Genomic DNA, 17,983 nt, shown 5'->3' with positions numbered 1-17,983 from the left:
GAAAAAAATTGGTAAAGGTAGAAATTGGTAGGCTAATTTAGCTTTTGGAGTTTTATTGAAATTCCATTCACCTGGCATTGCTCACATCAGTGGCATCATCCCCAGGATCTTTAATGTTGCTCGCTTTACCAGTAGGTGACTCTGTAGAAGGGCTCCAGCTGCTGTTTGATGCTGTAGAATGATTTGTAGTCAACTGCAAAATCCTCAGTGTGTCAAAGACCATAGGTTATTCTGTTGAAAGAGTACTCCCATTGCTGTTTTGCTGCTAATGTGGTTTGTCATCTGTCATCTTTCAGATTAAATATATCAATATTTCAACAGTGACTGCAAGTTCTAGTTTTGTTTTCTTGAAAAGCTATGGTGTCTGAATGTTTATCTGTAGCTGTTACTAATGGGTGTTTTGAATGCAGTGTTTTATGGTTACAGCCACAAACTTCTATGCTAATACAGGACACAGTTGTGACTTAAGCTGCGTACACACTTGCAATTTTTGTCGTTGGAAAGGATCTTTCACGATCCTTTCCAACGACAAGGGGCTGCAAGATGCATGAACGATGCTGTACATACAGCACCGTTCATGCTCTATGGAGAGGGGAGGGGGGAGAGAGACGGAGCGGCACCCTGCTGCGCGCTCTCCCCTTCCCTTTCATTACGATCGGCTGTCGTCCATCGTCCGTGGATCCGGCAGGTCGGTCGTCCGGACGATGAACGTCACCGACTGTACACACGGAAGATTTTCGCCCGATAATTGGCCGACGCCGATTATCGGGCGATAAAAATCTGCCGTGTGTACGTAGCTTTAGGGGTCAAAGAGTGAAACTACAATACGCAACATGGAGATACACTAAGTGTCAGATGCAGTGCGCCATAACTCCTAAAGAAAGCAAAAACAGAACTCATCATCTGCAGGATACGTAATTGTTAATGACCTAGGGTGTTTGTTCAGGCAGTGGGTTGAAAAGATTACCAATGTGTCAAGTTGAATCTGAGAATACAGGATCTGCTAAAATAACCTGTAACCGCCTGCCTCTTCTTGTCATTGAAGAGTTTCTGGTCAGACTTCACTGTCAGTGACTCAAACTCTAATTAAGAGTTGAAAGGAAATCATTCCCTATGACTAAATGAAGTATACGTTCATGGCCATTATAGCTGGCACATTATAATGCACTGTAATACTGAAAAAAAAAACACTTATTCATGCTTCTGTCAAAGGCAACCCACAGTTTTAACTTTTATGAATGAAACAGCAAACACATAAATTATCAGCAATATTCTTTTTCCTAGGACCAGCAGTTACTGTCTGTCTACACTACTTGCAAACTGGCAGCCAAAGATATGTAATTATGTAGAATAGTTTAGTCCCAGAAGGTTTATCTTTAATTATAGCTGTGTTATAATGTGTTTGATATAGGAATAACTTTTTTGAAAAAATATCATGGATCAATAAATTCCTTATAACAAACCTTTTAAGAATACCTAATGTAAATAAAGAAGTACAGCATAACTTGTATCACTAAAAGGCAAAGTTTATGATCTACTTTCCCTATACCTCACCATTTAAGCAATTTTGTTTGTTCAGTTTCTTACAATACCAGAGTTCTATAACCTGGAAGCATTTTGATAAATCAAACACAGAAAACAGCACTGACCTTGTGATCTTCATTCAATTTAACATTCCTCACAGAAATCCCTTGTTACTCGCACTGATCAAGGGGGCTTATTCCTACAACTGACACAGAGGCAGCATTTTGACCATTGACATGTTTTATTCCCACTGATATCTTATACTGGACCTTTCATTACTCCTACTGACTAACATTAGTTCCTCTCCCCCCCTCATTATTTTGTGATACTTCCCTCACCTTCTAGATTGTAAGCTCTTCAAGTCAGGGTCCTCTCCTCCTCCTGTGTCACTGTCTGCATCTGTCCTTCATTTGCAACCCCTATTTAATGTACAGCTTCGTAATATGTTGGCGCTATATAAATACTGTTTATTATTAATATTATTAATAATATTAATGATAATAATAATAATACAAATAATGCTCAGATAGTCAGATGGCTGGCAAAAATCTGGTGAACTGCTAAGTGATTTTGATCAGAAACATAGAAAGATGCCAAGCAAAGCATAATTTATTCTATAAGTAGTGGCATAGAAGCTGGGGTAGCAATAGTTACAATACTAACCAGGATCATGCTTGTGTTGGAGATTATTTTACTGAGGGGTCAAAGCTGCAAAAATAGATTATTATTATACTGTATTTATATAACGCCAGAATATTAAACAGTGCTGTAGATTTAATGGGGGTTTCAAATGACAGACAGATACAAACAATGACACAGGAAGAGGAGAGGACCTTGCCCAAAAGAGCTTACAATCTAAGAGGAGAGGGAAGTATCACACAATAGGAGGGGGATATGGAATTGGGGGGTCAATAGTGAGGATTTAAGAAACAGAAGAAGATGGGTAGGCAAGTTTGAAAAGATGGGTTTCAAAAAGTCACATGAGAAGAGAAGGCACAGGGCCATAGGTTTACAGGCACAATACTGCCTATAATGGCTTGCAAAATTGCAGGCAAGATGGCCTTGGAACTGATATTTTACATTTCTCACAAGAGGTGTGGAATACCTGCTAGGAAGAGAAAAGAGAAGTGGCCCAACACACAGGCCACCAAAAAGGTAGCTACAGAACCAGTATTCTTACAGGGTGTGCTTTCAATACAGGTTAGACTTTCTGAGTGCTATACTGTTATTTGGTATTAGTGTTGTAACTAATACATGTTTACAGCCAGGAGTTGTTTCTTTCTGGTTTCCTAACACATGGTGTTGTTAGTTTGTAAACTTTAGATTACCCACTGAATTCCCAAATTAAAAATAAATGATGGTGGTCATAAAGAAGATGATACTAAGATGGGTATATTACATTTCACAATTTACATTTACTATTAATTTAATGTTTAATTGCAGAATTTTGTGGCATGCTAAATCCAAGACATAAAGTTTTTTAAAAGCCTTACCTTTTAGCATTATGAGAAAAGTTGTGAGAATTACATGCTAGATTCTTTCATTCTCAAATGGAAAAATAAACATTTTTAAAAGATAAGCTCACAGAGTTTTCTGTTGTTTCCACTGATACAGTTCATGCCATTAGTGAGATTTTTTTGAACACCTCATAATAGTGCAGCATACAAACACACAGTATACTCACAGCATACATTTCTCCAGGTAAGGATTATGAACTGTGCAAGCCTTCATTTATTTTTCCAAATGTCACGTCACCTGGATAAACTACAACTCAGTGAGATAGAAGGGTATATGAGGCAATGGGACTGACTTACTGAAGCAGAGTACATTCACTATGAAAAGTGTGAATTATGTGAATGTGAATGAAAGTTCATATGAATAACCATATTCAAGGAATAAAAAATAACCAATGTTTGCTTGTACAGCCTATACCACTTATTAAATCAACCCCACAATTTCTATGTAAGGGGTAGTGATGAGTGGAGTAATATTAGCAAATATTAAAGAATTACATTTTTTAATATTTTTTTCAATTCCCTTTTTTTACCATCAGCAGTTTAGTTTATTTCATGTATCCGCCCAATTTCTAGTAAATGTTTGGGAAAATAAGGAATCTCAGTTTCTCTAATCTCTCTCTAATGCTGGAAGCTAGAAAACCATTTGATATCTCATTGCTTCTCTTGAAACATTCAATAGGTTTAAATGACAAGAGGAAGCATTTGATAGAGCTGGTGTTGAGGATGATGTCAATGATGTTGATGTCCATAATGATGGTAATCATGTTGTTGGCTCTACTGATGTTTCTTATGTTCTCATATTAAACAAATTTCAACTTTTGTCCCAAAGTAGTCTGTTATCTTCCTGAGATTACATCATCTTTGACTTTAAAGCATTAAAAATGCATTTCCTGATAGGAAAGATTTTTCATACAGATATAACTTGCAAGTATCAACTATCCTCTGGGATATTATCATCATTGCAGTGCATGGATGTAAGGCCACATGACAAGGTAAATCTTTTAGGAATACATGGTACAAAGTTCACTATAATAATACAACATATAAAAGAGTTTAGAACATATCTCTTATCACATAGATATAGAACCTATAATAAATCAAAATATTTTATGCTTCCTAGGAGAGCAGCAGAATTAATTGTCTGTGACATAGTATACATCTGAAGGATTAGTGAGTCTAAAAATAAAATGTTTCACATAGCTACTTTTACTTTTGGCATTAATTAATTTTTGAACTTGCATGTAAGAGTTTGTACACTCATTGCTAACCCCAAAGTATGTAAATACTATAAACAATATTTGAAGGAACAAGGATACAGAAAAAAGGATTATCGTGTTACAAAAGTAGTTTTACAAAAACCAACCCCTAAATATTTACCAAGTAAAAGTATGTCAGACAGAGAAGTGGCAGACCATGCACAGAGAAGTGGCAGAGGCCTAAATGTTTCTGGCGCAGGCGAAGGTCGCAGCAGAGTAAGTGGGCGTGTCAGCAGGAGTCGCAGCGAGAGGCCTGAGCTCCCAGTGTCATCTAGCAGACGTGTCTTGACCAGCAACCCAGATATTCTTGATTGGTTAACTTGGTCATCCACTTCATCCCAAGTGACATCAGACACCCCCAGCCAACAGTNGTTGGGTTCGTCAGACACAACCCTTAGTTGGCATGGCCCAGGAGCAGGCCCTGTGCCCTCACCTGTCCTCAACCTGCCTCTGTCCTTTGCTGTTCCCTCAGCCACAGAAGTATTGTATGCTGTGGGCTTAGCTCCACTATACAGCGAGGACGAGCTAGTAGAAGACAGTCAGCAGCTACTGCCCAGCCATGATCTGGAGGAGACATTCTTCCTCCGCTAGGCAGGAGTGGCGTGGAAGGTGGTGTTGCGAGCAGTCAGGCTCCTGACCCAGAGACTATTGAGGAGGACATCAGTGACGTACATACACTACTCGATGATGATGAAGCCGATCGCACTTGGGAGCCGAGTGAAGAAGGGGCTTCATTTTCTCATTTTCATAATGAAAAGAGGGTGGCAGCTTGCCGTGAGGCAGCGGCTGAGCCAGCAAGGTGGTAGCATGGCTGGTAGTCAGCAGGGTGGCAGCAGTGGGAGGTTGGGAGCCAAACGTGCCCAGGGTAGACCACCTGCTTTGCAGCAGCCTACCTGCCCGGGAAGTAGTGGTGCAGGGGTTCATGGAGGCAGCGGCGGTAGCAGTCAGTCTGTGTGGAGTGTTGGGGGAAAATCACCTACTGGGCGGTGTGGAAGTTTTTTGTTAAGCCGCCGGAGGAGGTTAACATGGCCATATGTAGAATATGTGGGCAGAAGGTGAAGCGTGGCAAGGGTGCCAATGTTGGCACCACGGCCCTGCATCAACATATGCAGTGTCACCATAAAGTGGCCTGGGCGAACCGTGGCTCCGATGTGGTGGTCCAGCCTGCCGCAGCAATCTCTACATCACCCAGTGGCACACACCAGCTTACAGGCAGTCAAGGCTCAACCACCTCAGCCTAAGGGAGCTGTATGTCATTTCCATCTTCTGCTGGTCTAGATGGTCCTGCTCCTCCTACTCCTCGTCAGTCATTCTGTCAGCAATCGATCCCTGAAGCGATTTCCAAGAGACAACAGTATGCGTGCACTCATCCAACGGCGCAGAAGTTGAATGTGCTCCTGTCCAAGTTGCTGGTGCTGCAGTCCCTCCCTTTCCAAGTGGTGGACTCCTTTCAGAGAACCGATGGCTTGTGCCGAGCCGAGGTGGAGAGTCCCAAGCCGTCATTTCCTTGCCAAAAAGGCAGTACCAGCCCTGCACAAATATGTAGAACAGAAGGTGGGCCAGTCCTTGAGCCTGTCGGTGTCTGCCAAAGTGAACGGTAGCGCTGATGTGTGGAACTGTAACTACGGTCAGGGACAATACATGTCCTTTACGGCCCACTAGGTGAATGTGATTCCTGCACAGCCACACCAGCGACCTGGCCAGGTGACACCGCTTCCGTCTCCGCGTTCTCACACCGCTGGTTCTGCAACAACGTCCGCCTCTGCCTCCTCATCCTCCACCGTGTCCTCAGCCTCCACTGGAAGTACAATTCACAATGCCCCTCCAGCATACCATATGTTCAGGGCACGGAGGTGTCACGCTGTTCTGCACCTGGTTTGCCTGGGCGAAAGGAGTCACACAGGAGAGACACTACCCTGTGTGATTCATCAGGAAATCAAATCATGGATTTTCTTCGCGACAACTCAAAATCAGAACCATGGTGACTGCCAATGAGAAGAACATTGTGTCGGTGCTGCGTCAAGGAAGGCTGAGCAATGCACCCTGCATGGCACACGTCTTCAATCTGGTTGTCAAGCAGTTCCTGAAGTCTTCCACCCATCTGCAAGACATCATAAAAATGGCCAGGAAACTTTGCATGCACTTCAGCCACTCGTACATTCCAAAGCTCACCCTCCTTGAGCTGCAGCTGCAGAATGGCATCCGCCAACATAGTATGTTATGCACGTTTCCACCCGTTGGAATTCCACCCTCCATATGTTGGACCGACTTGGACCCGAACAGAGAAAGGCCATTAACGAATTCCACTGCTTCATGTCCAGGAACAAATGCTGGTAAATCTGGCTGGTCAGGGGACTGGAGATGTGGTGCCTTGATCTCACGGCCACATGAGCCCTGTGGAGGCTGAACTGTGGAGGAGGAGGACATTGAAGCACAGGCAATGTATAGCGAAATGGGTGGTTTTTCTACTCAGGTGACAGGAGAGGAGGAGCAGTGGAGATGGAAGCAGGGAGTCCCTCCGAGTCACTTGCAGAAATTGCCCGCTGCATGCTCGCTTGCGCAGTGACAGCCGAATTATCACCATTCGGCAGAGTGATGACTTCTGGCTCTCCACCTTGTTGGATCCTCTCTACCGGTCCAAAATGAGGGCCTTTTTTCATCCGCTGAGGGGTAGGACAAACTGAACTACTACAGAGACGTCCTATGTAGTCAGTTGGCCGCTGCCTATCTGCGCCATCGTCCATCCTTTCGCAGGACTGACCTGAGGGTATCCTCTGCACTCACGTTCTACTGCCATGGCTGCTGGGGAGGGGTGGGGTGGCATCAGTAGCAGCCTGAGTCGCTGATGAGCAGCTTTCTTCACCTGCATAGTGAAGAAACTACTGACCAGCAGCTAGACATAGAGAGGAACCTGAACCAGTAGGTAGTGGCATACTTGGAGTGCACCCTGCCAGCCGTCATTGAACATCCGCTGGACTACTGGGCAGCCAAACTGGATTTGTGGCCACAACTGGCCAAGTTTGCCTTGGAAAAGCTGTCCTGCCCGGCCAGTAGTGTGGCATCAGAGCAGGTGTTAAGTGCGGCGGGGGCCATAGTTAACCCAAGAAGAACTCGCCTGTCCACCCAAAATGTGGAGAGACTGACCTTTGTCAAGATGAATCAGGCGTGGATCTGCCAGGATTTCTACAGACCAATGCCTGATGCATCTGATTAGATCATCCATGCCGCCTGACCCAAACCTTGAAAAAAGAGAACGGTTTCTTCTGGCTACCTGCCTCAGCTACTACTCTGATGCTGCCACCTGCCTGATGCCACACATTAGATGCCAAGTGCTCCTTCTTTCATTCACCTTCGTCAGCGGGTACTGGTATTGCCACCCACCACCCCACTCTGTCACCGGGTCACTTTGTGGTCTCCTGATTCTGCTGCTGCCATCTTCACACTGTGTCACCTTGCCACTCTGTGGTCTCCTGATGCTGTTGCCACCTCCACACTATGTCATTATGTAACTCTGTGGCCTTCTGATCCTGTCGCCAACTCCAGACTCTGTCATTGTGCCATTCTGTGGACTCCACCTAATGCTGCTGCTGCTGCCGCCACCTCTCTGGCCTCCTCCTGATGTTGCTGCTGCTGCCACCTCCAGACTCTGTCATTGTGCCACTCTGTGGTCTCCGCCTGATGCTGCTGCTTTCGCCACCTCCAGACCCTGTCATTGTGCCACTCTGTGGTCTCCTCCTGATGTTGCTGCTGCCGCCACCTCCAGACCCTGTCATTGTGCCACTCTGTGGTCTCCTCCTGATGTTGCTGCTGCCGCCACCTTCAGACTCTGTCATTGTGCCACATTGGGCCAGTTATCCCTGTGGTAAATTTTATGACACCTCCTGCTCTGAACCCTTAAGTTACAAGGATCAAGAGGCCCCACCCCCCTGTTTTCATATTGAAAATTCTGATGCTGCTGCAACCTCCAGACTCTGTCATTGTGCCACTCAGTGGTCTCTGCCTGATGCTGCTGCCACCACCTCTGGACTCTGTCATGGTGTCACTCTGTAGCCTCTTGCTGCTGCCGCCACCTCTAGATTCTGTCATTGTGCCACTCCATAGCCTCCTGATGCTGTCGCCAACTCCAGACTCTGTCATTGTGCAAATCTCTGGTCTTCACCTGATGCTGCTGCTGCCGTCACCTCTGTTGCCTCCTCTTGATGTTGCTGCTGCTGCCACCTCCAGACTCTGTCATTGTGCCACTCTGTAGCCTCCTGATGCTGCTGCCACCTCCAGACTCTGTCATTGTGGCACTCTGTGGCCACTTATCCCTGTGGTAAATTTTCTAACACCCCTTGCTCAACACCCAAAAGTTACAAGGATCAAGAGGCCCCACTTTCACGGTCTGTATTCACACTGAAAATCCTGATTCTGCTGCCACCTCCACACTATGTCATTGTGCCACTCTGTGGCCTCCGCCTAATGCTGCTGCTGCCACCACCTCAGTCACCCTCTCCACTCTGTCGGGGGGCCTCTACTTGTATAAGCGGTTAATAGAACAAGTAAAACTGAGGCATGTGATCTGCTGCTAATATCTTGGTTCCAATTACCATAGGACACCTTCAGGGTTCTTGTGGAAAAAAATAATTATTATTAATAGAATCAAACCAAAAAAAAGTACATTTTGGCTTTGTTTTGCCCTATTAGGCTTTTATGACTTCAATTCTTTGCTTGAAAAATAGTAAATGCACCACAAGAGAAATTAAAAAAAAATCAATGATTGTGACCAAACTGTAAGTGATGAATCTGCAAAATGAATCTGCATTGGTCAAGGACATAATACAGACCTTTAGTTAGTATCATTACAATGACACAAATAGGGATGACTACTGTGTTTCCACATTTTCACACTTCTTGATGGTATGGCGTTGCATGTCAGTTAAGGGACCAGGGAAGATGGCATTCATTACCTCTACATGCACAGGTGTACCTTGAAATTTTGGACACTTTTCACATTCCATCAGTCTAAAGTACACATTGTTGTGGTATCACCTTCAATTCTGCCCTCTCATCCCCCCCCAATATTCAGAACATTTCCAGGTCCTGTCACTTTTATCTATGCAAAATCTCCAAAATCTGTCCCTACTTGTCCCCAGAGACCACCAAACTCCTTGTACACGCTTTTATCATTTCTTGTCTAGACTACTGTACCTCCTCCCCCCTGGTGTTCCACTGACCCGACTCTCTCCTCTACAATCTATTATGAATGCTGAAGCCAGACTCATTCATCCTTCCCACCCCTCATCTTCTGCTGCATCTCTTTGTAGTTCTCTTCATTGACTTTCATTTCATCTTAGAATCAAATTCAAGCTCCTGTACTTTGCCTTCGGCTTGCTCCTACCTTTTGCTATTTTAAAAGAGCACTCAGAACCCATTTTTGTAAACTTACCTACCCATCTTCTTCTGTTTTTTGAAACTGTCAATTCTTTCCACCACTATATATTTCCCCTCCTATTGTGTGTTAATTCCCCCACCCCCTAGATTGTAAGCTCTTCAGGGCAGGGTCCCCTATTTGGCGAGATGGCGAGATGGACCAAGGGCTTGTCTCTAGTGCGAAACAATCTTATTGGATAGTACAGCTAGGCCATAGTGAGTCTGTTATGAGGTAAACATGAGTAGGCACAGCTGTGTTAATAAACCGGATAATTTTTGCTATATTTGTGTAAAATATACCCCATGTGATAAACACAAGAACTTAACCAAGAGGGTGAGATTTGGTTACAAGTATTACTTTGGATGTGAAATTGGAGATCAGGATAAAAGCTGGGCTCCTTATATCTGCTATCAGGTGTGTTATGTTGGCCTGACACAATGGTTGAATGGGAAAATAAATAAAAAGCCTTTTGCTGTGCCTATGGTTTGGCATGAGCCAAAAGACCATCACTCGGACTGCTACTTCCGTATGAGTAAAATTGCTAGGTTTTCGAAGATTAGGTCAAAAATCTGTTGATAGTGACATGTCGAATGAGGAATGTGATGATGTCGATGGTAATGAATGTTATGAACCCCAACTTGAAAAGGGTAAGCCACATTTTATAAGCCAATCAGATTTAGATGATCTAGTAAGGGACCTGTCTTTTCAAAAGAGAAGTCTAAACTGTTAGATTAAAAGAGATTAAAAGAGTGGAATTTGCTACAAAATATTTGTGCTTTCTGTGCCTGTGGAACAGTCGTGATGAAAGAATGGCCACCCAGACCTGAACACACTGTTGGCTAGTACAACGTGAAGCATAAATCACTCATTGATCCACAGAAAGTTTACCTTCCACCACTTCATATCAAACTTGGATTAAAGAAAAACTTTGTTGTTGCAATGGTTCGTGATGGTATGGGTATCCAGTAACTGAACGACAAGTTTGGAAAAGTTATAACAGATGCTAAACTAAAAGCAGGCATTTTTGTTGGTCCCCAAATCCTCAATTTGATGCGTGATGCTTCATTAAGAGACCCACTTGAACTTGCTGCATGAGATTAATTTGTGCTAGCTGCTCAAAACATTCTGGGCAACCAGCGAGCAGAAAACCCTGCTGAACTTGTGAAAACAATGCTAACAGCTATCACTTTGGCTGCATGCGATCAACTTGGCTGTCACTTAAAATTCATTTTTTGCATTCCTGTTCTGACTTCTTCCCACAAAATTTGGGTGATGTGAGTGATGAGCAAAGGGTAAGGTCCCACCAGGACATTTCTGGTATGGAAACAAGATATGAAGGCCTGTGCAACCCCAACATGATGGGCGTCTTACTGCTGGTTTCTGCAATGGGAGACAGGGTGGAGACACAAAAGAAAAAGCAAGTGCCTAAAACACTTCTGAAGTGTACATGTGTGTTGAACAAGGACTCAAGTGAATTATGCTTAATTGTATATGTTGGTTAGTTATGCATACACATAACGTAGTAACTGCGGAACGGGAGAATGTAGCTAATAGCGTCTATACGCGTAATTAACTTAAGATCCTGATGTCCTAGGCAGAATTAGATTTCAGATTTGGATTCAGTGCACTTGATTTAGTATAGGACACATGGATTAGACCAAGTAGCAGACAATATTTATTTTTTTTGTGATGCAGTGAAAACAAATAGTGTATCTGGGAAATACAAAATAAATACTATGCAGAATAAAAAAAGAATGTCATAGACATATTTACCTGGAGTGAACACTTTTTTAGTACATGTAAGGAACCTTTATAACTGTACAAGGCTTTGTTCCAGTAAAAATGGAAAATACGTCTAATTTATTATATATCTGTGATGACAGATATTTCTATTTCTTTTGTAATGGTCTGTACTTAGCGTTAAACATTTGATACTTTACCCTAGGCAGCTGACCCTTAGCATCCTCACTGTATTCTTAAATGCAAGTTGTGAGAGAGGCATGCCTCCTCTGGTGCCGGTCTCCCTTTAAGTGGCTGTCCCCAAATTCAAAATCAATATGACCCTGACCCAAAGTATTTCTCCTATAGGTCCCTTCCTATTTTAGTTTTCCCCACTGAAGTGAAGTTTCCCCACTCCAATGGAAACTTTGTATTTCTTTAGTAACCCATGGCAAAGGCTCCACTAAGCTCAGTTATCCACACATTTAACTTGTTTTAGAAATCCACCTAAAAAAAGCGCCAAACATTACCATAGGTCAAAAGATTAATGCACCATGGCAGTGATTTCGCGGCTACCTTGCTATAGCCAGGCACCTCCGCTGCAACAGAAAGTAACCACCCATCTTTCCTCAGAGAGAATGGGTTCTAGAACTGCCCAGAATGCACTAAAATCAACCCCTTAATCATTAAAGAGGCCTTGCTAAACTAAATTGGCATTACACCTTTACTTACAAACGGCCTTTTTTAATTCTTACAAAAATTTTCTACATTTAGAAAGATAATATAATTGTTTTGTTTAAACAAGACAAGTCGTAAAACAATAATATCATTAGCAAGTTGCTTCCTAGATTGAAGAAAAAAAAAAAGTTATAATTTTATTAGACAATCTGGAACTGTTGGTTTATGCACTGATTTAAACATGCTCATGAAAGCATACTCCTGGCAGAAAAGAAGAACCGACTGTTCATTGTGCGTGCTAAGTCAGCTGTATCCCCTACCCCTGTTACATTTTTCAGGGAGCAAACTGGGTCAATTCTAGCGCAAGGATATATTTTAAATAGGCTAGCTGCAATATTAAAATGATTCTAGGTTTATTTATACAGCCATACCTCATACAGCCTTTGTCAATACATGTTCTATATCTGTAATACATGTCACAGCTCCTCTAGGGCTGCGGGAGTGATCAGGGGAGCGGAACTGTCAGCATAGCAGAGCCCCGCTGACTGCTCTGCTCCCTGATTGGCTGAGGAAAGGGAAATCCTGATGATGCTTGAGCTGTCATCAGGGTTTCCTATTTCTCAGCCAATCACAGAGCACTAGAGATGAATGGGCACAAGTCTCCCCATTCATGTCTAGTGCTGAATGACTGAGCAATGTAAAGCCAATCACAGAGCACTAGGGGTGAATAGAGAGGCTTGTCCTCATTTAATCCCTAGTGCCCTGCGATCCCTCACTGTCAGGAGGATTTACAGGGCTGGGCTCATGGCAGCCCTGGGAATCATCCTGTCATTGGGATACTCTGTAAAAAAAATAAAGTTTTGTTACACAAACACACACACATTTAATAAAATAGTTCAACATTAAAGCCCCGTCCAATTTTTTTACACATATTTTAACCCTTTCAGGGAATGACCAAGGGGTTTTATGTACCCCTGTACTCATTTCCTGAAAGGGTTAAAAGTAAAACTTTTAGAAACCCTTATGTAAAAATTGCGGCAATTCGCGGTAAAACGTGTAATAGGCGTTTATAAAAGTTTTTTAGCATTTTAAAGTTAAGCTTTAAAACGCTTGTAAAAGTGCGTAAAAACGCATATAAACGTGGTGGGAACACAGGGCTCCCTGTGTTCTTGGATAGAGAAACTCTATCCAAGAACACATACAACTAGAAAAAAGCTGAATGATCAATCTGATTGCTCTTGCAGTCCTTAATAGTCCCAAAAAATACTTCAATGCAATTCAAATTCGAACACTTGTAATCACTTTTCAATAAAAACTATCCATGAATATTGTTTTCTTTAATCCCTTTGTCTGAAACCTTAGAGCATTTTCTCATGTCCGTGCAGTTTGCTTTTTTCTCTAGTGGTAGTCAAATGATTTGACATCAGAAAATACTTTGTTTTCACAAAAGGCAGTGTACTAGGAACATTAGGAATAATAAAAAAAAAAACTGATTCACACAGCATTTTCAGTTTGATGTAGTAATATTATGAGCAGACAACCTCCTCCCATTAGGTGAATATTCCTGAGGAGTCCTGAATTGCACAATATTTCATCATGTAATATATTGTGCAATAACCTAATTTGAAAACCATACTCCCTTAATTTAACCAGTCTCTGTCACATGCTTACAAAACCAGTAGTCAGGCCATACCCATACTGGCACAGCACAATATGCTATATCCTTAGGTTTAAGGATGATAATCTCACCATTTGCAGTGTGAGCTTAAAATGGTTGTATCTGTCATCCCGAAAAGCGATATGTATTTTCATATAGGAAATAGGTTGTCCTTCATGTATTTTCAATTAGAGGAGCCTCTGGAGCTGGTAAACCAGTAATTGTAGAATGCATGGTGCTAAACAGTGTGCACTTCTACTGGCCAATATTGTAGGGCACTAAAAAGGCTAAAGCTTTCTTCATGAACAATGGCTCCTTGATGCCTATATCTGCTATTACTTCCCTCTAAGTATCTAACAGAGAGATATTTTTGCTTGGATCTGTACATGTGTTGTGCTTATAATGGGGAGGAAGATCCCAAACCCTAACCATGAGTCACCATGATGAAAAGTGAGAGACAATTACAGAGGGTTTACATATACATATACCTCAAAATCAGCAGGGCAGTCCGATCCATCCAGAGGTGTCAAGCTTTAGGTCCCACATGGTCCCGACATCTGTCACAGAGCTGTCGCTCTGGGCACCACCTCTTCCTGGTTCTTCATCCTACGCCACCCAACCCCGGCGAGAGATCAGGTGACATAGGATGAAAAAGAAATTTGTCGATATTACTGCGCATGCATGAAATTGGCAAATTTTTCTGTTTGCGCGAAAAGGCTCCTGCAAGATGCTCGGGCATGCGCAGAAGGAGCACCGAAGAGCCTCCCTTGGGATACGTAACATAGGTACTCATATTCATGATGGTACCAGCAGGGGTGTCAAACTCTGGCCCTTGGGCCAAATCTGGCCCGCAAGGTCTGTCAATATGGCCCCCGAAGAGTTCAGAAAATGAATGGCACCTGGCCCACCTGCCACTGCCTTCTGCACGGCATCACTTACATCTATAGAGCAGCAGCCTGTTCTGTTCTAAAGATGCAAGTAATGCCGGGAATTGTAGTCTCAGCATCACTTGCGTCTATGGAACAGCTTTCTGCCTATGCGTGGCTACGTATCGGGCTGTTCAATAGACGCGAATAATGCTAGGAATTGTAGTCTCAGCATCACTTGCGTCACTGGAACAGCTCTCTGCCTATGCGTAGTTCTGCATTGGGCTGTTCTATAGAGGCAAGTAATGCTGGGAATTGTAGTCTCAGCATCACTCGTTTTCTGTTTCTCTTCTCAGAACGGTCGCTGTTCCAATTGAAATCCAATTACTCGATTCTAGTCTGCAGAAACCAAAAAAAAAAAATTACAAGGTAATCATCTGCTTTAGGATGTGTGAAACCATCAAAGAGGGATGTCACTCTTTTTTGTCTCTTTTGTAAATAACTTTTTTTCTTTTCTAACAAAAGAGTTTTGAAGATATTGGTTATGAGCACATAATTTATACATGTGTAACATTAATTTCTTTATTTGGTGTCAATTGATCAATAATGTGAAGAAATTTGTAAGTTTCTGGAAAGCAAAAAGGAAAAGACACAGCAGAGCTCCGGGATAAAGAGTTTCTCTCTGAGCTGGCATTTCTCTGTGACATCACAAGTCATCTCGATGTTTTGAACCCGCAGCTTCAGGGGCAGGGCCATGTCATCACAGACATGTACACTTAAGTGAGGGCTTTTAAAACAAAATTGTGTCTGTGGGAGACTCAGATGCTGCAAATAAATCTGGGCCATTTTCCTTGCTGTCAAACCATAAATACAGAGATCTCTATGGCCACTTTCCCAAGCGCACAGTTTGCTGAAAAAATCAGAGTACTCGGAGTTTACCCGGCGATTTGCCGACTTTGATGCCCGGAGATCTAGGTTTGAACTGCTTAGTAATCCATTTGCAGTTGATGTGAAAATCGCACCAACTAACAAATGCAGCTGAATAAACTCTGGTGTAGTGACACGCTGACGTCAAAGTATGACGCTGTGGACGCTGCACAATTTCCACGTTACATCCCTAACACAATGCTCCAGCTCCGTACCCAAGCTGCTCAACTGCTCTCTATGTTTGGTAGCACATATGTGTGTGAGCAACTATTCTCCAAGATGAAGATGAACAAAACTTTGCACAGGAGTCATCTTACTGATGAACAACTTCACTCAATCCTGAGGATTTCCTCAGCTCAGAGCCTGAGCCCAAACATTGATGAACTAGCATTCAAAAGGAGATGCCAGGTATCTGGCCTGGACCTTGGATAAATGTTTTCTTTATGTACTTTTCCTTACTACTCCAAGGCATGGACTTGAATGGTTGGATTTTATTAGAAGAAAATTGTTATTTTTATTGTTAGCCTGTGCAAAACGGTTACCATTAAATATTTTATTATTATTATTATTATTATTATTAATAATAATAATAATAATAATAATAACAATAATAAATAGGATTTATATAGCGCCAACATATTACGCATGGCTGTATATTAAATAGGGGTTGCAAATGACAGACTAATACAGACAGTGATACAGGAGGAGGAGAGGACCCAAACAGATAACAATCTAGGAGGTGGGGGATGTATCACACGATAGAAGTGGTGGGAAGTTGTGAGGGTTTTAGGAGACAAAAAAAGACGAGTATGCAATTGAGCTTACAATCTAGTAGGTGGGGGAATTTACACAGAATAGGAGGGGGATATGTAGTGATGGGAAGTAGTGATGGTTTCAAAAGACAGAAGAAGATGGGTAGGCAAGTGTGAAAAAATGGGTTTCGAGTGCTCTTTTAAATGAGCAGAAAGTAGGAGCAAGCCGAATAGGATGAGGAAGACCATTCCAGAGAGTTGGGGCAGCTCTAGAAATGTCTTGTATCCGTGCGTGTGATGAGGTTATGAGTGAGGAAGTCATTGGAAGAGCGGAGAGAGCGGCTGGGGGAGTTTTTTTTACCAAGTCCGAAATGTAAGTGGGACAATAACTGTGGAGGCATTTAAAGGCAAAGCACAGGAGCTTGAGTTTGATTCTAAGGTAAATGGAAGCCAGTGTGGAGATCTGCAAAGAGATGCAGTGGAAGAGGAGCGGAGGGAAGGATGGATGTGTCTGGCTGCAGCATTCATAATAGATTGTAGAGGAGAGAGTCAGGTTAGTGGAATACCAGAGAGGAGGATGTTACAGTAGTCCAGATGAGAGATGTTAAGAGCATGTACAAGGAGTTTGGTGGTCTCATGGGACAGGTAGAGGTGGATTTTGGAGATGTTGCGTAGGTGAAAGTGACAGGACCTGGAAATGTTCTGAATATGGGGGGTAAATGAGAGGGCTGAGTCAATGGTGACACCAAGACAACGTGCCTGAGGGGAGGGCCGAATAACAGTGTTGTTAACAAAATAGAAATTTAGGGGGGGGGGTGATGATGAGTTCTGTTTTATCCAGGTTGAGTTTCAAAAATCAGTCAGACATCCATGATGAGGGGGCTGACAGGCAGCATGAGACCTTATCCAGGACAGGTCAGGGGTGGACAGATGTGTCATCAGAATACAGATGGTACTGTAAGCCAAAGGACGATATGAGACTACCGAGAGAGGAGGTGTACAGAGAAAAGAGAACCGGTCCAAGGACTGACCCTTGGGGAACACCAACAGGGAGGAGAGTGGGCAAGGAGGAATTACCATTGAAGGAAACTTGAAAGGAGCAGTCAGACAGATAGGAAGCAAACCATGACAGAGCAGTGTCACTGATACCAATGGAGAGCATGATTTGTATTAGAAGGGGCTGATCAACAGTGTCAAAAGCAGACGAAAGATCAAGGAGAAGGAGCAGGTAAAAGTTGCCTTGAGACTTAGCTCTAATAAGGTCATTGGCCACTTTACTAAGGACTGTTTCAGTGGAATGGGCAGCTTTAAAACCAGACTGGAGGGGGTCAAGGAGAGAGCTGGTGCTGAGGTAATCAGTAAGTCTTTTGTAGACAAGGCGTTCAAGAAGTTTGGAGACATATTGGAGAAGGGAGATAGGACAGTAGTTAGAGGGTAGGGAGGGGTCGAGTGAAGGTTTCTTTAGGATAGAGAGAATTATGGCATGTTTACAAGCTGAGGGGTATTTACCAGTAAAAAGGGAGAGGTTGAATAGTTAGGGAAGGGGCCAGGGTGGAGGAATGGGCACGAGTAGATCAGGGGGAATTGGGTCAAGTGGACAGGTAGTAGACGGAGATGATGAGAGAAGAGATAAGACTTCGTCCACAGTAATAGGGCTGAGGGAGGCCAATGATG

Source organism: Pyxicephalus adspersus, chromosome 4, assembly GCF_032062135.1.
Source record: "Pyxicephalus adspersus chromosome 4, UCB_Pads_2.0, whole genome shotgun sequence".
Taxonomy (NCBI): Eukaryota; Metazoa; Chordata; class Amphibia; order Anura; family Pyxicephalidae; genus Pyxicephalus; species Pyxicephalus adspersus.
This window is presented reverse-complemented; position numbering follows the sequence as displayed.